A 23,230-nucleotide genomic window follows, 5' to 3' on the forward strand; every position below is an offset into this window, starting at 1 on the left:
ACTCGTCTCTTCGTTATCTTGTCGCTAAGGGTCAGATTCGAGTACATAGATTGTATGTTCCCATACAATTGCTGTCTCTGTTTTCTTTTCTTAATTAGGTACAAGACAAATAGAGATATTATAATTATTACTAGTCCCAAAGAAATATGTCCATTCATTGTGTGGAGGAGAAGATCCTCAATGTGTACTTTATGACGGTGCAACTCCTTAATACTCTGTTGTACCCGTTGTAGCTCCACTGAGTTATTTACGACAATGTGTTGAAGTGGTGTTGGATCCCATGTGGTGTTCTGGTCGATTATTTTAAGGAAGAGTGGAGCTTATCTCGCAGTATTTGTAGATACTAGGTCATGTGGAGTTATAATGTTAATTTTACCTATCCTGGCTGAGCATCCAGCGAATAACGCGATTATGCCTTGGTTTGGTAACAGGACCATGTCCTCGGAGTTTCCGCATATGATGTGGGCTGACTTTTTCTCAAACACTTTAAAAAGCCAGCGGTTTTTTCCATTGAGTTTTTTGACGAACGTGTCCTCCTCGTATTCCATCATCTTGCACGGCTGCTTCTTGTTCGGTTTTAAGGGAGATATTCCATACCTTCCTTCGCATAGGTATGTGGTCTCGTCTTCATGCCGGCACTGACCGACTTCCATTTCAGTCATTGAGTGATAGGCGTTTATCTCAGTGTTGAAGATAAAGAATTTCGTTTTAGTCCTCGGAATGACCTTTCTTCCTTTCAGTACAAGTGGTATGGGTACTGCTTCGAAGAGAGTGGCATGCTGATTTATGTATATTGGCAGCCTTGCGTCTATGACAAGCATGTTGTCTTTAAATATAGCTTGCGCTTTCATGAGTTTGTACACTAACTGAAGCCTTTTTGGAGAGTTTTCGCCAGGGAGATGTTGGTTCCTCTGCAGTTTCTGTTGGATTTTGTTGAGTTCGGATAACATATTATTTGGTTCGATTATCTATGGGTGCACTTTTCCTTGGTTAATATTCGTCACCAGAGCAATTACTGCTGACTGGAGTTTTTCGGTTTCCTCAATCCAGCTTCTCACTTGGTTAATCAACATAAAGAATTTTATGGACTCTTTGTAAGCGAAGAAGTTCTCTTTCATAGTGCTTGCCATTTTGTTTATTTGCCTTGTAACTTTTTCAAAGTTTTTATTAACTTCCTCTGTGGGGGTTTGCACAAGGTTTGATGTTGCATTGATTATAGATGTTTGGTTGCTGACATAATCATTTAGCCGCTTTTCGTTTTTGATTATTGTCTGCATGTTTTCTTCCAGTCTGTTTGCAGTGCCAATATCGAAGAACATTATGAACCGTTTTGATCTGTTGGCCGTTTGGGTGATAATTTTGTTTTTATACCCTGAACCCATTGAAAATGGGAAATCAGGGTATAATGGTTTTGTTAAAAGTATGTAACAGGCAGAAGGAGGCGTGGCAGACCCCACAAAGTATATATATTCTTGATCAGGACGACAAGCTGAGTCGATTTGGCCCTGTCCGTCTGTCTGTCCGTCCGTCCGTCCGTCTGTCTGTCCGTATGCTTGAACGCGATAGATATAATAGCTAGAGACTTCAACTTTTTTTTTAAATGTCCGTATATATTGCGCGCATATCGAGTTTATCACTAAAAAACGATTACTCATTCCGATTTTTTTATCGATAAAAAATCTTATTGAAAATCTATTAAATAATTATATCTCCTACATCTTTTAAGCTAGAGTCTCCAAATTTAAAATGTATGAAAAGACGAATTTTATACAATTTTGGTTTTTGTTAAAATTTACCCCTCCTAAATCCACCCCCTCACCTTCATCTTTGTTAAAGTAGTATATCAAATACTAGAGACTTGTGCTTCGGTATACACATACATTTAAACATTATGATTACTTTCTGAAAGTTTCATTACGATCGTACGTCTAGAAATTAAATTATTCAACAAATAATTTCTCATAATATTGCCACACTGCAGCGCAACCCAAGCGCAATCGCCTGTATATGTGAGTGTGTGTATGCGTGTGTTTGTTTGTATGCGTGTGTGTGTGCGTGTATTTGTATGTATGCGTGTGTGTGTGTGTATGCGTGTGTGTTTGCTAATTATTTTTGAAATATCAGTTGCTTGTAGGGTTCAGGGGATCTCGTAGTCGAGCAGTCTCGACTAGAGCTTTCTTACTTGTTCTTTCTAATGTTTTTCAATTTTAACATTATTGTGTTGCTCACTGTTTGTTTTACTCATGAGCTCATCTGCTTGTTTCAGTACTTCGAAATACGCTTGCATGTCGTAGTAAAACAGCATCTGCCAGCTTTATGAAACGACTTCCACTTTTCCAAGGTTGTCCATTAGTATTGCCGTTTGTGGATCCATATCCTGAATTTTAAGTTTGGTGGCTGTATTTATCGCAGGTATAATTGTACTACTTGCTACCTGCAACATCATTAGCCGGCTTAAAATTGTCGCTTTTCCGGTCACAGACTTTGCCGATCGTGTTTTTCTTCGCTCTTTCGGAGAGTCGTCTTGCTTATCCTTTTCATTAGTGGGTAGTAAACATATCTTGTTTACTGATTTTTTAATCTCACCAATATTTGTTTTTATTGTGACTACTCGAACTTTATCATCTAGTCTTTTTGTAGTTTTGGTAATTTTTCCCATAGGCCATCTATCGGGATGTGTGTTTTCTTGTTTTAATAAGACAAGTTGGCCTTCTGTGAGGTTTGCTTGCCGCCATTTGGTTCGCTGTTGCAGTGATGTTAAGTATTCCTCTTTCCATTTCCTCCAGAACTCTGCTCTGATTCGTTGCATGTGCCCCTATCTATCCAAGGATCCGATTTTCCGATGCTCGTCAAAGTGTTCTGGAGCTCCGATTAGTGGTCGTCCAACAATGAAATGACCTGGTGTCAATATGTCGTCTCCCTCTGTGTCGTGAGTTTAGTACTGCTTCAATTTGACATAGCAGTGTCGAAAACTCCTCAAACGTGAAGCTGTTATCGCCGATGACTCGCTTAAGGTGGTGTTTTACGGATTTTATTCCAGCTTCCCATATTCCTCCCATGTGGGGGCTTGCCGGCGGGATAAAGTGCCATTTTATGCCTTCTCGTTCCAGCACTGGTGCGATACTGCTATTTTCTTTTATAGCTGCGACCAGCTCCTTGTCCAATATTCTAGCGGCACCTACAAAATTAGTGCCGTTGTCTGAATACATATTTTCACTTTTGCCTCGTCTTGCAAAAAACAGATGTAGAGCTTCTAAAAACTTATCTGATGATAAGTCACTGACAGCTTCCAGATGTAGGGCTTTTGTGGCCATGCATACAAATAAACATATGTACCCTTTGTATGACTTTTGGCCTCTTCCTTTGGAACATCTAATTTGGAAAGGCCCAGCGTAATCAATGCCCGTGTTTTGGAATGAGTAATCGCCAGTTACTCGATACACTGGTAAGTTTCCCATTAACTGACTGGCCATTTCCTGTTTGTACCTGATGCAGGTAACGCATTTGCGTAGATGTTTCTTCAACGTGTTGCGTAAGCCGACAAACCAGAACTCCCTTTGAATGAGGTTTCTCATAAGCTTCAGTCCGCCATGTAGGGTTTCCTTATGTGCTTGGTTTATAATTAGCCAAGAAAGATGTGATTTTCCAACTACAAGTGGGTGTTTCACATTATATGGCACCAATGCACTTTGGAGGCGGCCTCCCACACGTAAGACCCCGTCACCATCCAGAAATGGGTTGAGCGCTTGTAATTTACTCTTAGCTTCCAGTGGTTTCTTCGCTTTGAGTAAATCTCTTGCCCAAAATCAAGCTGTTGTTGCAATTTTATGATGAGTGTTTTGGCTTGCCTTAGTTCTTCGACTGTTAGGTGTGTCGGCTGATGCTTCTTTCCTCTTGATTTTGCAATAAATCGTAATATGTAAGCCATCACACTTATTAGTTTATTTATTGATGAGTACTTTGTCAATAGTGGGCTCAGGTAATTTCCTTTTGTTGTTATAGTTGCTACTATAACAGTTTCTGGCACTTCAAGTTGTGGCCACTGATGTGGTTGTTTTGTCAACCACTCAGGCCCTTTCCACCATATGTCGCATGCTGCTAAGTGTTCCGGGGCAATTCCTCTTGAGGCAACATCTGCTGGGTTGTCTGCTGATTTGACGTATTTCCATTCCACGTTCGGTAGTCGTGTACTCTAGTTTTGACAAACTTATCTTTGCTACGCTTGTTCTTTATCCAAGCAAGCGCAATCATTTGTGATTTCCTACTAATGCTTGAACTTTATCTAATAGTTTGCATAGTATGTGGGCTGCACATAGTTCCAATTTGGAGATTGTCTTCTTGTTTTTTATTGGGTTACTTTGCTTTTTGCTGCTAGCAAAGTGATTTTGTCTCCAACCTTTGTATACACCACCGCTGCGTACGCTGATGCTTCTGATGCGTCACAAAGTCCATGTAGCTCCGTTGGATCAGTGTGCTATTTTCCCGACCAGCGTGGTATATTGATTTTGGCTAGCTCTGGTAATGCGCTTGCGTATTCTTGCCAGTAATTGACGAGACTAGGCTCCAGTTCTTCGTCCCAAGTTAGCGGTAGTTTCCATAGCTCTTGTATGAAGCATTTTCCTTGCAGCGTGACTGGTGTAAGCCATCCCAGTGGATCGAAGATTTTTGCCAATTGCGACAAAATTAGACGTTTTGTAATGCGCTCTAATTTTGGGCAATCGACCACAAAGGTAAACCCATCCCTTTTGGGGTCCCATTGTAACCCAAGGGTTTTGACAGACTCGTCTTTGTTTATGATTATTTTTTCGGTTGAGGCGCTATCTTCATTCCATCAATGATTCTGTCATCATTTGATACCCATTTTCTTAGATGCATGCCTGCCTTTTCCATGATATCCAAGATTGCTGTTTTAGTGTTGATGCAGTCCTTTATCGAGTCGTCTCCAGTAATAAGGTCATCCATGTAGAAATCTTCTTTGATTGTTCTCATTAGCTGATCGTTTCCTTGGCAGTGTTGGTTTGCTAATTCCGGAATACAGCGAACAGCTAAGAATGGTGAGGCTGCAGTCCCGTATGTCACTGTAGTCAGCTTGTACTCCTTTATTGGCATTTTTTGGTCGTCTCTCCATAGGATGTACTGATATTCCTGATCAGCTTTGGCGACCTTAATCTGGCGGTACATCTTTTCGATGTCGGCTGTCATCACATACTTCCATTGTCGCCATTTTATTGAGATATCGAAGATATCCTTTTGTATTTTGAGCCCGACTAGCATCACATCATTTAGACTTAATCCATTAGAAGTCTTTGCTGAAGCGTCGAACACTACTCTCAACTTAGGAGTCAAGCTGTTTGGTCTGATTACTGCAGGTTGTGGCTGATAGTATTTGCCTTGGTCGATAGTGTCTACCGGTTCCATATGACCTAGCTTTAGGTATTGATCCATGAAGTCTTTATATTCCTTAAGTATTTGCGGATACTTCTTGAATTTTTTCTTCATTTGTATTAATCGTGCCACAGCCTGTTTGCGCGAGTTTCCTAACTCGAATTCATTTTAAAATGGTATGGATACCACTAGCCGACCTTCTTCATCCCTTTTGGCTGTTTCTTGGAATATTTTCTCGCACTCATTTTCTTCCGCGTCGCTTGAGTTACTTTCCAGCTCCCAGAAGCGTTCGAGGTCATCCAGACATATCGTTGTTGTTGCGCTGATCACCTTGTTGTTTGATGATCTAGCTATATTGCCGGAAACAATCCATCCAAGTTCCGTTTTTTGTCCCAGTGTTTCGTTTACTTTTTTAACATTTCCCAACATTATTAAGGGAAGCAAATCAACGCCAATCGATTCTGGTGGGCTCGTTAAAATGTGGGTCTGCTAGTTCACAGCCCTTGGCTTGATTGTCAAGCAAACGCTGTTTTTTTAGAATTTCAACATTTTGTGAAATTCCTTGAACTTCCACGTTCCTTTTGATTCTGCGCAGTTTTAGTTGTTGTGTAGCTTCCTCCGATATTAACGTTCTTTGCGAACCTCCATCGATGAGAGCTCTTAGCTGCTCGTATTTTCCGGACTTATTTTTGATCCTAATAAGTGCAGTTGCCAGCAACGTATCTTGTCCGTTGCTTTCTTTGAGACAATTGCTGCTGAAGATCTCGTTTTTATTCGCTTCCTCGTGAAGCAAATTGTTGTGTGATTTGGTGCAATACTTGCATGCCAAATCTCTTCTGCAATCTTTTATGCAATGGGCGCCTAAGCATTTAAAGCATAGAGCGTTTTTAGTTGCGAACTCCTTGCGTTTTTTAACTGGCTCTGCTTTAAATCTTGAGCACCTTGTGATGTCGTGGCTATCCAGTTTGTAAAAACGGCATCTTTTGTAGCTCGTTTTCTTCGCTTCCGTAAGCGTCTGGACGGCCCATTTCTGTACTGCGTCTATTGAATTATATAATTGATCAATAAACTCTAGTACATTTTTCAAGGATTGAATTTCTCTGGCCCTCTTTACATGTTGCTCGTAAAGTTGTAGGATTTCTGTCGAGAATCTTCGTAGCAAAATCTGAGCGAATAGTACATCAGCATCGTTACCAATTTGGGATACATCCTTGGCGATGTGAATATATTCATTTGCTTTATCCAAGAATTGGCGGATCCTGCTTTCATCATCGTTTTCCAGCAGTTCCATGTCCACTAACTGGTTAACGGCGTTTGCGAATATCTTACGCTTATTTTCATACCGCTTACATATAAGTTCCCACGCCGAATTGTAGCTAGCAGACGATCCATTTAATAAATGGCTCACTACCATTTGGGCATCTAATTTCAGGCATGATTTTAGGTTGTTCAGTTTCTTTGTGTCACTGATATCCTTCCTTTTGTGAATCATGTCGGAGAACAAATTGAAGAAACTTGGCCAGTCTTTTGGATCTCCATTAAATTGAGGAAGATCCGATTTTATTAGCTCTGAAACGTCTTCTTTCATACTGTGAAAGACACTTAACTTTCTGTTAAGTTTCTTTGTCAATGTGTGGACACTAACTTCCAAAGCGTCTATGCCGTCGATTTCATGGGTGGGCTTATCATATTTCACCTCTAAATCTATAAGCGTTGACTGGACTTTGTTCCATAGGAACTCTAGGGTTTCTTTGCAGTCTATAGTTTCCTCCTGGTTCTTGAGCTCTAGATTGGCATACACCTCTTCAATGTGCTGCTTTAATGCTAGAGCTCTTTTATCCACATTATAACCATTGGGCTCGCCTTTCGCGTGAAAGCATTGTTTCCTGTTGAGTATGTTTTTCCATTGATATTTCGGCTTGCATTTGCCAATTCATACTAGTGGATGGTTCGTCGGCATCTATGTCGGGGTCGGTGGCTTCGACCTTCATCAGCTCCCCTTTGTAGGTCCTGATTTTTTCCATTAATCCATCGTATATTTTCTGGGTAAAATACGCATGATGGCTTGGGATACCGAGTTTAATTAGCGTCGAGTGATTGGTAGCGACTGCTAGCAAATCCTTTTCAGCTATGGCTTTTAAAAATGATGTCATACAAGTCTGACTGCTTCTTTAGCATTTCAATAGCCTTTCCTGACATCATCTTGTTGCGGTTGTTGTAGTATTTGTATATTTGTGATTGATTTTCTTTTTGGCTTAACCCGTTGGAGGTATTTTTGTTTTGATCGCTTTGTTGATCTTGCTGTGCCTCTACTCACAGCGTGTTTTAGTAAGCCAAAAGGAAAGCATTTCTTATTTAAAAAATAATTTTCCACTTTAATATACACTTGTTAAAACTTTTGGTAGTCTTATGGTACGGCTCGAAGGACCATGAACGAATACACTTGACTATGATGGTGTTTAGTTTCGTATTGATCTTTATTCTTCTGAGCCCGGGCTTATATACCCAGACTCATGCATAATTTCAACCCTTAAATCTAATGTATCTATTGCTGAGTGTGTAAGGCTCAGCATTGGGCTATTACATATTCTTATCTTATCGCTGAGTGTGTAAGACTCCGCGTTGGTCTATTAGCTATTCTTATCATATCGCTGAGTTTGTAAGTCTCAGCACTCGTCTCTTACGTTATCTTGTCGCTAAGGGTCAGAGTCGTATTTTATTTCTAGTTTGACAGTTCACACTTTCACATGTGGTATCTATTTTATGTATGCCGTCTGTCCAGTACATAGATTGTATGTTCCCATACTTATCATATTTCTATGTTCATGCATGTTCATGAACATTGGGCTTAGAAGCGTTGTCAAGTGTTTGCATAGGTAAATCTTGAACATTCCCCGCGCGGGATTTTTTCTGTTTACTTTGACTTCTTGTAGTGACTTTAAGTATACTTTTAGTTGTTTTTTAAATCTCAATAGTGATGCGTGAGAGTGCATCGGCTACGAAATTGTCTTTTCCTTTCAGATACTCAACAGTAAAGTCATATTCTTCTAATTCTAATCTCATTCCAGTAAGTTTTGAGCTGGGGTTTGTCATTGAGAACAAATATGTTAATGGTCTGTGATTTGTTTTTACAGTAAAGTGCTTGCCATAAATATATGGTCTAAAATATGTAATCGCCCAGTGGATTGCTGCTAGTTCTTGTTCTGTTGTTGATTTCACCTTTGGTCAATGAGCGTGAAGCGTATGCAACTGGGAGTTGTTTATCTCCATAATTTTGTGTTAGTACAGCTCCACATGCGTATTTACTTGCATCTGTAATTATGCGAAATTCTTTATTGAAATCAGACTATTTCAACAAGGTGGGCTTAATTAAGGCTTTCTTTAAATATTCGAATGTATTTTGGCATTCCTCAGACCATTGGAAATTGATATTCTTTTTGCATAATCTAGTTATGTGCCGTGAATGTTCGTCTATAATAGTTGCAGAATGCAATAAATCGTCTAGCGCTATCAGCGTCCGTGGGGACTGGGTATTTTTCGATGACATCATATTTTTTGTCATTTGGTAAAATACCATTATCAGTACACTTATGACCTAGAAATGTCACTTCGTGCATGAAGAAAGAACATTTTTCTGGATGTAGTTTTAGACTGTGTTTTCTGCACAGGTCAAAAACATCTGTCAAGTTTTTGATCATGTGTTTTTCAGAACAACCGATGATAATTAAGTCATCCATTTACAAGAAAGCTTGTGAAGGGTTTAATCCAGAAAATGCTGTAGTCATCATTCTTTGAAAAGAATTTGGCGCTATTTTTAAACCGTAAGGTAATCGTGTAAAACGATATGAACCATTGCTGGTCGAAAAGGATGTCCACTCCCACTTCGTGCCCTTTTTGAGCAGTGCATTTAGCGGATGCACTGTGGCTGCAAAATCTGGCACGAAGCGGCGGTACCATGAAGCCACGCCCACGTATTGTCGTAACTCTTTTACGTTTGTGGGTGGCTTCAGTTCGGCGATAGCGGCCACTTTCTCTGGATCCGTGCAAATGCCATCCTCCGTGACTTTGTGACCCAGATACTTCAGCTCCTTCTTGAAGAAATCGAACTTGTCGATGTTGATCTTCAAGTTGGCTGCCCGCAGTCGCCGGAACACCTCTCGTAGGTTATTCATATGCTCCTGCCGCGTTCGGCTGATGACGATGATGTCGTCCAGGTAGGCAGAGTCATGGGGCATCATCTCTGGGCCGATAACCTGGTCCACCGCTCGCTGAAATGTTGCCGGCGCAGAATGGAGTCCAAACGGCATCACTGTCCACTGATAAAGCCCCTTTCCTGGCACCGTGAATGCCGTCAGTGGTCGGCTGGCCTTTTCCATGGGTATCTGCCAATACCCATCCTTCAAATCCAGGCTGCTGATATTGCGCGCCTCTCGCAGCTGATCCAAAATGTGATGCACACGCGGCAACGGGTATGCATCTTTAATGGATCTGCTGTTCAGCTGTCGAAAATCCACACATAGCCGCCACTTCCCACTCTTCTTGCGAACCATGACAATCGGCGCGCTATGTGGGCTTTTCGAGGGCTCAATGCAGCCTTTGGCCAGCAGCTCATCCACCTGCAGGTTGATTTCCGCCTGCATTTTTGGATTTTTGGGGAAGTAGCGCTGCTTTATGGGCCTGTTGTCCTGCATCCTGATCCGGTGCTCCGTGATCCTGGTGGTGCCTTTCACATGCTGGAACTTCTCCAGCTAATGCCTCAGAAAAGCATCCACCTCTGAGTCTTTGTGCATAGGCGTTGGTTGCTCCATGTTCGCCTTCACTGGCGTCTCTGGGCTCGCCTCCACGCTGGCCACAGCCACAGACAGCTTCTCCTCTGACTGTCCGCTCGACTGTGGAATTCTTGGCTTGATCCTCAGCGTCAAGCCACCGCACTCCAGTGTGGTGCCCATGCTGGCCAAGCAATCCCAGCCCAGCACCAGATCGTCGATCACTCCTGGCAGAATCTGCAGCTCGGGATTTGGCTTTGCTGATTCCCCAGGCTGATCGTCGTCTCCAGCTGCGAGTCCACATGACTGCAACTGCCGTCCGCTAAGCGTATGCGCCGCCGTGTTGCTCGCACCACGTCCACTCCTCTGAGCCTTGTCAGCAAGCTTTTCGCTTATAAAGCTGCTTGTGGCTCCAGTGTCGATTGTGGCTTTTTGTTGGGTGGTTCCAATGGCCACAATCGCTGTCATCTGGCTGCCTTCATCCTGAAGACGGCCCACTAGCGCCTGGGGGCCTGGGGGCGCCTTGTTGCAGCACGTAAAAACTCGCCTCATCCTCCATGCGGTGATACTCCACATCGCCTCCAGCGTCGTCCATGGCCATACATCGTGTCCGGCCCGGCCGTGGCTGCTGCCGCAACCTCTCGCGGTCTCTTTCAAGCTCCTCGAACTCGTCTGCGAGGTGCATAAATTCCACCAGATTATGGAACTGATACGGGCGAGCGTAGGCACGCAGATCGGGCAGGCTGTTGTTGTAGATGAGCTTCATCTCGCGGTCTGCTCCATAGCGCAGAGGCCGCATGAGAGTCTGCATCTCAACCATGTAGACCTTGAAGCTCTCATCTACCATTTGCCTCCGGCGTTTGACGTCGTCCTCCAGCTTCTCCAGATAGCCTCTGGGCAAGAAGAACTCCTGGAAGCTGCGCACAAACGTCGCCCACGCCGTCCAGTGCCTGTTGTTGGCCACGTACCACTTAAATGCCATGCTCTTCAGCAGCTCTGGCATCGCGCGCGGGATCATATCCAGATCCAGGCCATATGTGTCCGCCGACCACTCCACCTGCTCCAAGAACTCCAAAGGCTTTGTGGTGCCATCAAAGCGGAAGCTCCACTCTCGCACTTGTTTGGCGACCTTTGGATATTCTTGGGCTGTGCTGCCGAGTCCTGGTGGCCTGATTTCTGGTTGCGGGGTGGATGTTGCCCTTATCTCACCCTGTCGAGTGTCCTGCAGCCGTGCCGCTGCTCTCGTAGAAGGCACACAGAGCCGCGCCACATGCGCCAGCTCTGTCTCCATGTCGTCGTCAACTACGGCGGTCGTTGCCTCATCTCTCAGTGAGGCACGGCGTCCATGCAGTCGCCTCAGCTCGGCGATCCTCAGTGAGTAAGGCATGCTACCTTCATTCCTCTCAACCCACTCGCCAAACTGCCTCCGCATAGCGTCCAGTGTGCCTGACAAGCTCACTCCGAACTCGTCACCATAACTCAACACTTCATCCTTTTTCAAGTTATATACCCACGCTCGCACCATAGTCACAAATTTCTAATTAAACTCTTATCGCAGGGCCCCACGTTGGGCGCCAGTTGTAACGAACCTTCGGTTTATCCCGAGTCTAAGCTGGGTTAGTTTCAGCTGACTGTGGATTCGTGCCAACAAATTTATTTGTTGAAGCCCCTGCGATATTTGATTTATTTATTTCTTAAAGCTATTGACAAAAACAAGTCAAATTAAATTAAAAAAAAAAAAAAAAAAGATATTAATTAGTCACTTGTGAATTTAGGTTTTATAGCGTAAAGCCCGTTGGGCTCTGGAGCGGGGCCTTTCAGCCGCTCGTGCCCATAGAAACGGTAAAGTGGCGTGATCCGGGTGACGCCACTTTCCCGCCAAATTGCGTGGCATCCTCCCATTGGCCGAAGTACCGTTGGTGCCCTGCGAGTGAAAGTGATCACTACTATCACCCGGCACGAACGGCACCTCGGCTCCACAGCAACGGTAAAGCCAAATTGCGTGGCCGCCTCCTATTGGCCGAAGTGCCGTTGGTGCCCTGCGAGTAAAAGTGATCACTACTATCACCCGGCACGAACGGCACTTCGGCTAACGGTCACCGATGATCGTCGTGCGTGCGACGCGAACCCATTGCTGAATCTGTAGGAGCGAAAGAGACCGCCTCTAACAGGACTTTGACCCCCTTTCCAGTGCGAGGGTCGCTCCTACAGTATTCGTGTCGCTGTGTGGAGCAACATGTATATACACGTATATGCATATAAACGCACAGCAAATACGTACGTTCATATACATTAATACGTGCATACCTATATTGCTCCTCACAGTGGGTAGAACTGGTACCACTGAGGAGGGCCACAACAGCGCTGTTGCAGGCGGCGTTTAGAGAGCGCATTTTGGGTCGATTCGGAGTGCCTAAGATGTTCATCTGTGACAATGGCGCACAATTCGCGAGCAAAATTTTCCGGTCTTTCATGGAATCCGTAGGGGTGCGGTTACAGTTCACTGCCCCGTACTCCCCGCAGGAAAATCCCACTGAGAGGACCAATCGCACCGTAAAAACGATGATAGCCCAGTACATCGACAACACCAGAGTTCGTGGGATGTGTTATTGCCGGAGATATCACTAGCGATCAACTCTAGTGGCGCAGATTCTACCGGATTCACGCCGTCATTCTTGATGACGGGTAGAGAGCCTCGCCTCCCGCATGCTCTCTACGATGAAGTCACCCCCGGGTCGGTGACGAGGGAGGTCGACTTAGCAACGAGGAAAGAAACGATGAAGGAAGTCTTCGAAGTGGCCCGCAACAATCTACAAAAGGCGTCGAAGGACCAAGGCAGGTATTATAATCTGCGTCGACGAGAATAGGCGCCCGCGTTAGGGTCGATGGTCCTGCTGCAACAGCACCAGCTGTCCAGCGCACCGGAGGGCTTCGCGGCGAAATTGGCACCCAAGTTCGATGGCCCTTACAGGGTCGTCTGCTTCATTTCTCCCAACGTGGTGCGACTCGCTCGGGTGGGCGAACGGAGAAAAAGGGTGGCTAACCTTTCCCAGCTTAAGCCTTTCTACACCGAGGAGGAAGAGGCCGGCGGAGCGGCATTGAGGAACGAAACGGAGGAGGAGGAAGGACTCGAGCGGCTGGATTCGATCAGGCTGGCGCACGGGCCAGCGCTGAGCGTCAGAAAGAGAGAGACGGCTTCAATAGAAGGAGGGAACTGGGCGTCCCGTAGGAGCGGCCACCGCAGATCAAAGTAAAGATCTGATGGGTGGACTCAAGGAGCGGCCACCGCAGATCAAAGTAAGGATCCGATGGGTGGACTCAAGGAGCAGCCACCGCAGATCGAGGCAATCAAGTCGGAGAAAGGAAGGCGAGAAGGCGAATTGAATGAGTTTCTAGAAGCACGGAAGGTAATCGATGAGCAGGTGGATGAGTCGCTTCGAGCTGGAGCTATTGAGTCGTCGACGAGCCCACACAGCGCACACACAGTTCTAGTTGAGGAGGGAACTGGGAAGTGGCGCGTGTGCGTAGATTATCGACAACTTAGTGCCCACTTGAGCTCGGACGCATATCCTGTTATGAGGATCTTTTACATTCCGGAGGGGCTACGACGCGCCCGACTTACCTCTACCAGGGGTCTAGAAAGCAAGCACTGGCAGATCTCAACGGCGGCGGGGAGTCGAGCGTGCACTAGTCCATAGTACCAAGAGGAGAGCGGTCCCAGTGGCGGACGATGCCGTTTGGGGAACTTTCTGCAGGCACGAAGGTAGCGACGTGGGACGAATCTGAGGAAGGTCACCCGTCGGCAGCGTGGAAAGACGAGTAACCTCAGAGATGGATGGAGATAGAGGTTGGCGAATGGCACAGAAGTATCATGGAAGACGGCGTCTACAACGTCACGGTGGCGGCCGCAGGTGGTCTCCTTGTTAAGTAAGGGGGGGGTGTGAGGCGGCTCACCGATCACCGCCTCACAAGGTATAAACAATAATCGGAATTATTATTTAAATGCATATTTGAAAATGCCGCCCAAAACGCTGGTGTTTTATCGGCGATCGGCGGCGCAACCCTGCGTGGAGAGTTTTGAGCGGAGAGTTGCGTCGTCGGCGCCGAGCGCTTTGGGCAAGCGGAAATGGAGCTAGGTTAGTTAATAGAGGAGTTGGAGTGGGCGCGCGAGGAAGACGTGTTCGCTTTAAAGGTTAGAGTTTAAGATTTGGCGCGAGAAGTGCGTGTTAAGTTCCCAATGTTATGAATTAAGATTTTTGCGGAAAATAAATGAATGAATGACTACCGAAATAAACGGCAACTGATCACAAAAGACGAGAGACAGTCACTTTGGATAGCTGGCGGAGGGGACAGGCGGGCAAAGCGACGGACAGGTGAGCGCGTGGAACAATAGGGGAATCCGCGCGAGTGTTACACGTGAGTGGCCATCCCCATTCAAAATTCTTCAACAAATAAATTCTCATAATATTGCCCACACTGCTGCGCAGCCCATGCGCAGTCGCTGCTTACTGCACTGTTAACAGAGCGCGTTTTAATACGTGCGTGTGTAAGTATGTGTGCCTAAAAGAAGTGCAGAGTGAGTAGAATATTGGTTGAGATGAAAGTATGTAGCGGCAAGTCACCGCTTGGGAATAGTTCTTATAGCATAAGGGATAGTGACAAGTACTCTTGTTATCAAACTGCCAGATTCGTGATCAGTGGATTGCCTACTTTTAGGCTGTTTCTTTTTTTTTCCTATTCGCATATACCTATATATATATAATATATATATGCGACAACGCATATTATATGTATTCTCGTTTCGATTACGTTGTTGTTGCATGCAATCTTTTGCCCTGTCGCGTATAAGATCAAATGAATTGTCGCGATTAATTCGATAAGGGCTTGTGCCGATAGCCGAATGCACGTCTGAACGCAAAGCGCAATCCCGATCCCAATCTTTTTGGTCAGGCGCAATATATGATTTTATTGCTGTTATCACCGATCGGTTGACTCGCTCCGAAGCATTTGCTTGTAGGGAGTAAACGGCCGTATATGTATGAATAAATTCCATACTTTTGTAATAATACGTTGAACAGCGAAGACATGAACTGTACACCGAAGCAATGAAACAAATCCCGCTCTAAATAGTCTGTGATGGCGTCGGCAGTCAGATCTTTGATGGGTCTCAAAAAGAAAAATCTCGACATATGGTCTAAAACAACCAAGACCATTTTCCCGGTGCGACTTCGCGGATATGGACCTAGAAAATCAATATAAAGCTTTTGGAAAACGCGTTGCGTTAAGCCAGATTTTCGTATGGGAGGACGTAATGTGTAATTTGGGTGCATTGCACTTGCAACTCTAGCATCTAGTTTATGACTGGGTGAGAAACTAGTGAAGGCTGATGGGACTTCTGGAACCAGCGATTGCCGAACCCAAAGTTTCCAACACAGATCATCGGCTACTTTCTCACCCGATGCGATCGGCTCTCCGATATAAGTATATGATCGTCAAGTACCTTCATATCTGGTGGGCTAGATTGATTGGCTAATATTTTGGCTTTAAGGTCTTGACCGCCCAACTTTTTTGACTGACTTAAGAACTGTGCTCTGTGCTCACTGTACAAGTGCCAATCACATAACCTAAATATTTCACCTCTTTGAGACAGCAATTACTTTTCTCAACATTGATGGTCAAACCTGCTGTTTTTATTTGATTTGCCAACTCTTTCAGGACATTTAAATGCCGTTTGAAAGTGTCCAATACTACCAACAAGTCATCTAAATATATAAAAACTTCACGACGCAGATTAGTGGGAATTATTTTATCCATCTACTTCGACATTGTCTGTGGAGCATTACAGATATAGACTGGAAGGAATGCAAAACTTAACTCAGAAACTGTAGGAAGCAGTAAAGAATGTCTCTCTGGTTTTCCATTAATAAAGCGAAACATATGCAACTATGCGGATTAACTTAGAGAATGACGAAGTTGATTCAATAAGTTGTATGACGGGATTTGTTACCTCATCGACCGCGATCATAGTAATTGCAGTTCTACGCTTCTCTAGCAGCTATAATTCTTTTGATAAGGTAATTTGTGGGTTGGCTGGCTACAACGTGTTAGAAAGCTTTAAAAATCCTGGTCCGCAAAACCACAATGATGTCTTACGTTCCTAAACTGAACATCCCCGAGATACAATATCTGCTGAGTTATCTTTCGTTGGTACATGACGCCAAGATACATTAGTTGTCAACTCTTGGATGGTGGCAACGCGATTAGCAACGAATGTATTCAAGCTAGATGAATGCATTCGCAGCCAATTAAGCACCATCTCAGAGTCTGACCAAAATGTGACTTGATTAACAGGACAATCAAGTATTTTCTTTACCGCATCCCACAAGGTAGCTAACAATTCTGCAGCACACAACTCCAGCCGCGGAACAGATTTTGTTTTCAAGGACTACCTTAGATTTGGCGACTAGCAGCCTGGTAGTGATACCCCTATCTGTTTGCATTCTTACGTTAAACAACAACCGTAAGCTCTCGTTGAGGCATCAGCAAATCCATGGATTTGACATCCCTTCGATTTAAGTGTGCCAACGAAACGAGGTTTAAGCAACGAGTTTAGATTTGAAAAACAGCTAGTTACTGCCTCAAATTCTTGCCTCATTTGAACAGGCAATTAGTCATCCCAACCAAGTTTATGCTACCACATTGCTTGTAAAAGGACCTTCGCACGAGTTACGATCGGACTTAACAAACCTAAGGGGTTGTATAACCTTGCCACAAATGACAAAACGGATCTTTTGGTCGGGTGTACTTCTACTGGACAGTTATCTCTAAAACTCTCTAAACTATCTAAAACTGTCATTCATCAGATTCCAAATGTTTTTGTGTCCTCTTGATGACCAATAACTATATCGTTTCTAGCTGATTGTGCTGAAAGTTGTTTACCATTGGACGACCATTTTGTGAGAGGAAACCCAAACGTTTAAAGAATTGCTATCAAGCCTCGATGCAACAAGCACAATTCTTCAACACTATCTGCTCCTGTCAATAAGTCATCAACATAGAACTCTTGGGCTAACGATCTTGCAGCAGATGGATGAGTGGAAGCATGCATGTCGCTCAGATGTTTTAAATATCGAATTGCTAAGAATGGAGCAGTCGCTGTCCCATACGTTACTGTGTTTAATCGAAAGATTTGTAACGGATCAGTGGGCGTTTCCCTCCACACAATAAGTTAAAAGTTGCGGTGGGACTCGTCAAGCTCAATTTGACGGTACATTTTAGCGATGTCTGCTGTAGCAGGCCAAGGACGAAGTCGAGATCTAAGCAAAGTCTCCTACCATGAGTAGATCATTCAGCGACAATTGAGAGGAGGACTTGCTAGATATCTAGATATCTTGCTAGATATCTTAATATATCAAAAAAATCGATATCAGATATATCAGCACCGAGCAACAAATCAATACGTTGCTGCTTGTGGAATTGAGGATAAGCTACTTTATCAGGTACCTTGATCTCTTCAGTAAGCTTTTCTGGTTGGTACGACGATATGGAACGTAACACACCAAAGTCTGTTCGGATTTCTAAGTAGTCCGTTCGGGACGCTATCGAACAGATGACTGACAATTAGCAATGTCCAACAATTGAATTCCAGATCTTTGCCTTTCTAATTTCAGCTGTTTTGCAAGTTCTTCAGTTATGAAATTAACTTGCGAGCCAGAATCTAATAATGATCTTTTACCTTCACAACTGCAGTTGCCAAAAGAACTTGATCAGAGGCTATCCGTGCGTGATTTACAGATGAAATCTGTGACGAAGTGACACGAAATCTGCTTACTAGATCCTAGCTATAATAGAGACTCGTAAATGGCACGGACTGAGTCTATCAGCATGCGCAAAGATGATGCTGATGGTTCGGACATGTGTGGGAGATCAAATAGTTTTGAAATGCTATTAAAAATGTGAGACACTGATTGTCGTACACATTTTTCAAAGCAGCTAACGCTTTTGGGTAATTAGCATCTGTCACCTGATATGCCTTGACAGTACCTAATGCTTCTTTGTCCAAGCATGACAACAAGTGATTAAACTTTTCTATGTTTGAAACCCCTGGCTCGTTGTCGACTAAACTCTCAAGAATTCCAATGAAATTCTTATATTCCGAATATTCGCCGTTAAACTTTGGCAACTTTATATTCGGTAGATTTCTAGAGTGTGACACTGAGCTAACCTTGTAGAGTTAGCGGGACTCTCAATTTTATGTTGGCTATCACTACCTCGCTTCATTAGAAGTGCCTTGGTTGACACAAACAAATCCTCTAACGTTGACCGAGGCACTAAATCTGCGTTAATATCGTCCAACTCTTGTTGTGTCTTAAAGGCCTTTTCTATGTAGCGGTTCAGTATTTCAAGTCGACATTCAATTTCAAATGGTTCTACTGGTTTTGTGTAATCTTTTAGCGACTTGTTTATGTGCGTTATATCGTTTTTAACATTTTTGTAAACGGCCAACAGAGCTTCGACACGCTCCGATGATGACTCGTCCATAGACATATTCTTTCCTCGCTTATTTGTTATGATGCTATAAGTGATGCTCACATTTCAATCGAAACAAACAAAAATTCACTTAATGTATGACAACAAGCGAAGAGCAACTCAAGAATATTACGCTGGCAGTGTGACTGTTACAGACAGCTGCTAACGATACAGCAAAGACAACAAACAGAATGTTGAGTGACTATTAGTATGGGTATGTTGAGTTATTTTTATACCCTGAACCCATTGAAAATGGGAAATCAGGGTATAATGGTTTTGTTGAAATGTATGTAACAGGCAGAAGGAGGCGTGGCAGACCCCACAAAGTATATATATTCTTGATCAGGGCGACGAGCTGAGTCGATTTAGCCCTGTCCGTCTGTCTGTCCGTCCGTCCGTCCGTCTGTCTGTCCGTATGCTTGAACGCGATAGATATAATAGCTAGAGACTTCAACTTTTTTTTTAAATGTCCGTATATATTGCGCGCATATCGAGTTTATCACTAAAAAACGATTACTCATTCCTATTTTTTTTATCGATAAAAAATCTAATTGAAAATCACTTAAATAATTATATCTCCTACATCTTTTAAGCTAGAGTCTCCAAATTTAAAATGTATGAAAAGACGAATTTTATACAATTTTGGTTTTTGTTAAAATTTACCCCTCCTAAATCCACCCCCTCACCATCATCTTTGTTAAAGTAGTATATCAAATACTAGAGACTTGTGCTTCGGTATACACATACATTTAAACATTATGATTACTTTCTGAAAGTTTCATTACGATCGTACGTCTAGAAATTAAATTATTCAACAAATAAGTTATCAAAATATTGCCAACACTGCAGCGCAGCCAAAGCTCAAACGCCTGTATATGCGTGTGTGTGTGGGTATGCGTGTGTTTATTTGTATGTGTATGTGTGTGCGTGTATTTGTTTGTATGCGTGTGTGTGTGCTAACTATTATTGAAATATAAGTTGCGTGTAGGGTTCAGGGGATCTCGTAGTCGAGCAATCTCGACTAGAGCTTTCTTACTTGTTATATTTGACTGTAGAGCGATTGAGTGCAATGCATTCACACATACACATGCACAAGCGAGAGCGCGCCGGTATGTGCAAGTGAGAACGCAACGATATTGCAAGCTAGAAATAAAAATATAGATCGAGCTCATACAATGAGCGCAAAGCGAGAGTGTAAGTTTTGACCGGCAATAAATCCAAGTGACAAACGCAAGTTTTGAGCGCAAAGCGAAAGCGCTACTATGTGTAAGCGAGGGTGCAAACGATATTGCAAGTGAGCTCATGAGAGAGTTCTCAGTGAGAGTGTACGGTCGTTTTCGTTTCTGCTCCTGATTTTTTAATTAATCATTTTTCTTTCTGTTTTCTTTAAAAAATTGCTTTTTAATCTTGTTGAAGTTTGGTGCAGTGTCGTTTTTACATTTAGTTTGCACTTTGCTATAGTCTTCTATTTTTGGCGCTCTCCCTGTCTTTACTCTTTACACGTTAGTTAGTGTGAGAGTGAGCTTACTTGCTCTCTCGATTTCGGTCGTCGTGCTGTGCAAATAACTCTCTGTGTTTCTTTCGTTCCGCTCTTCAACGGCTGATTGTGGTTGGACTCGCTCTGTCAGCATATTTTACTCTCTTTGTTTTCATTTCTGCTGCTATTCTTTAATTTATACTTTGATCCCAATTGCCAATATGAGCTGCTGCAAAAAATCTTGTACGTTCAGGCAGGCAGTGGACTCTGCACAAGCGGTTGTGCGATAATATGATGCATATTAAATGTGCAGGTCTCACTGGCCGTGATTATGACAAGATTATGTCCACGGTAAAAATTGGTTGTGGGGGTGTACGCTGGTCTTGTCCGATTTGTTTAGAAAGACAGATCAACTTTTCTTAAATGTACAGCGCTGTAAGGGCTCAGTTTTTATAACTGAAAAAGATTTCGAAGCAGTTATCCAGTGATATGGCTGCTGCTGAAGAAATACTAACCCAGAATAATTTCGAGAGTCCCCCACCTTATTTGGAGTCTTTATCGTTGTTGGTACCTCCTTCTGTACCAACACCGTCACCTAATTCGCTGTCATCCGCTGTTGAGGCTGCTATTGATACTTAGGTTTCTGTTCAAAAATTGGAATCTTCTCCAAGTGCTGTTCAAGCCATGAGTGTTAATAATTCAGCCACTCCCGGCATATCCTTATCAGTCGTCTCTTCTCGAAAGCAAGTTTTCTTATCTAGGCTTTCATCTGATACGACTTGTGAGGCAGTATCTGCTTTTATAGCAAGCAAGACTTCGGCTAAGGTTTTTATATCGAAGTTTAGCTTCGCAACTCCGCGTGAAATTGCCTCTTTTAAGATAAATGTGCCGATAGAACAATTTAAAACTTTATGTGATCCAAACTTTTGGCCACCTCATGTGGTTGTTCATGAATTTAAACCTAAAAATCGTATCAGATCGACTCCTATTTCTGTAAATCTACCTTCGGTGCAATCGTCATCAAACACTATGTCAAAAAAGAAAATACTTTCCTATCTTTTTCTCAGCTGTCTCTTTTTTATCAAAATGTACGCGGCTTGAATTCTAAACTTAAAAGTCTATTCTTACATAGTTTTAGTGTACAATATGATATTATTGCATTTACTGAAACGTGGCTAAGTAATAATATTCATGTAATGTGACATGAGAGGCGTTATCGAGCGGTGTGGACAACCGAATGAAGGAAATGCAAATTGAAGACAGGAAATTCAGATGTTTGATAGATACGGGCGCCGACGTATCAATAATGACGCGAGGAAAATACGATGAACTTTTTCAAAATCGTCCGCTTCAGAAACGTTGCACTAAACTATTTGAACTGGGCAATGTTGCTACGGAGGTACTAGGTGATGTTACTGCCAAGGTCGAGGTGGATGGATTAAGTACAGAACATAAATTTTTGGATGTCCCTAATTTCAAGTTGCAAGTCGATATTCTAATTGGCTATGATTTTCTGCAGAAATTCTCAGTCATGTTCAAGACTAAAGGGTACACTTTTACAGAAAAAAGAGAAATAGAGAGCAGCGCTGATGACGGCAGAAGTTGGGGAACTTATAAGGAACTACAAACCTATAGATGAACCAAGGACGTTACCGTTAGCTCTTTCTAAGAACTGGCCAAAAATGAGGTGTCTACGGCCACTAGGGGCGTGGCAATAGGCATTTGTAGTATCAAATTACGACATTTATATGCTTGAGCTATCTATGTATGTACATGAATATACAAATGGGCTTAATAGGCATTGATAACACGGAAGGAAACATTTTTATAAAATTTAAAAATAAAATTTAAATATTTAAAAAATATAAAAGAAGCTAAAAAAACAAAATTTTCAATTTACAAAAAAGAGTTTTCCGCGGGATTTGAACTCGCACCCAAGCCATGTTACTACTACTACTATCAAAAATTGTGATTAAAATGAAATCCAAAAATAAGATTCTTGTTATGAGAGTAGCGGATGGTAAATTCAAGAACAAATCAGTCTCATTTATGTGTACATACATACACACATACAAATGAGCGCGTGCATAAGAAAGGCTGGAATGCTTGATGCTACATATGCGTGCAGACTTATGTACATACATATACATGCATATATGCGTACATACATATATGAGGGCTATTTAAGAAGAAACAAACTTAAACTTATAAAATTGTTTAATTAGAAAATAGAATTAAAAAAATATCTATTTTATAAAAAACGAAATATGTATGAAAATAAAAACACAATGGAAGGGGGTTTTGAACCTCCGCCGCTGTAACATAACTTGCGACGCCTTTAGCGCCCACGCTATCGCTTTGCTTGACAAACTAGTGGCTGAAATACAATAAGCTAATAACAGAGCGTCATCTGACAAAACTACAATAACAGCTAGAAAATCCAGAAATCAATCGCAATTCTTAGAATGCTAAAAAAGCACGCTTTTGTAATGTAAGCAAACGCTTAAGAATCTGCAATAGGTGTGGCCGAAAGCTATCAACGAAAATTACCATACATTTGTACTCAAAAAGTGCACGATCAATATAATAATTATTGATTACTCGATACAAATTACCAAAAGCTACAATATAATCAAAAAGCATAATTGTTTTGTATTCAATTTTTTTAAAGCCAAATTAAATTAAATTTACAAAGGGACTGTGAATGAGTATTCCGCAGTCGGTAGCGCCCGACTGTAACGTTCTTACTTGTTTTTAAAGACAATGTATCTTGAAGAGCAAGATTTAAAGTATGGGCAAAACAAGGCATGTTTTTTTTTTTAGAATCTCAAAATATTTGATCATTGATGCAGCGTTATCAGTTACAATAGTTTCTATTTTATCAAGCACGCTTCAATCACTGCAAATTGAATGCAATGTCTCTGCAATGTTATTGCTGCCATGATTGAATTCACACAAAAGAGGCTGTGTAGCCAGTCTTCAACTTAAAGTTGCTTATATAATAGCATAATAGTTGCTTATATAAATTAGTGGCATTATTTGAAGTACAACCGTCTGTTGTTATTAAACAGTA

The sequence above is a fragment of the Drosophila navojoa genome, unplaced genomic scaffold (genome assembly GCF_054131105.1).
Source record: "Drosophila navojoa isolate 15081-1374.11 unplaced genomic scaffold, UAZ_NAV_1.0 NAV_Backbone_142, whole genome shotgun sequence".
Lineage (NCBI taxonomy): Eukaryota > Metazoa > Arthropoda > Insecta > Diptera > Drosophilidae > Drosophila > Drosophila navojoa.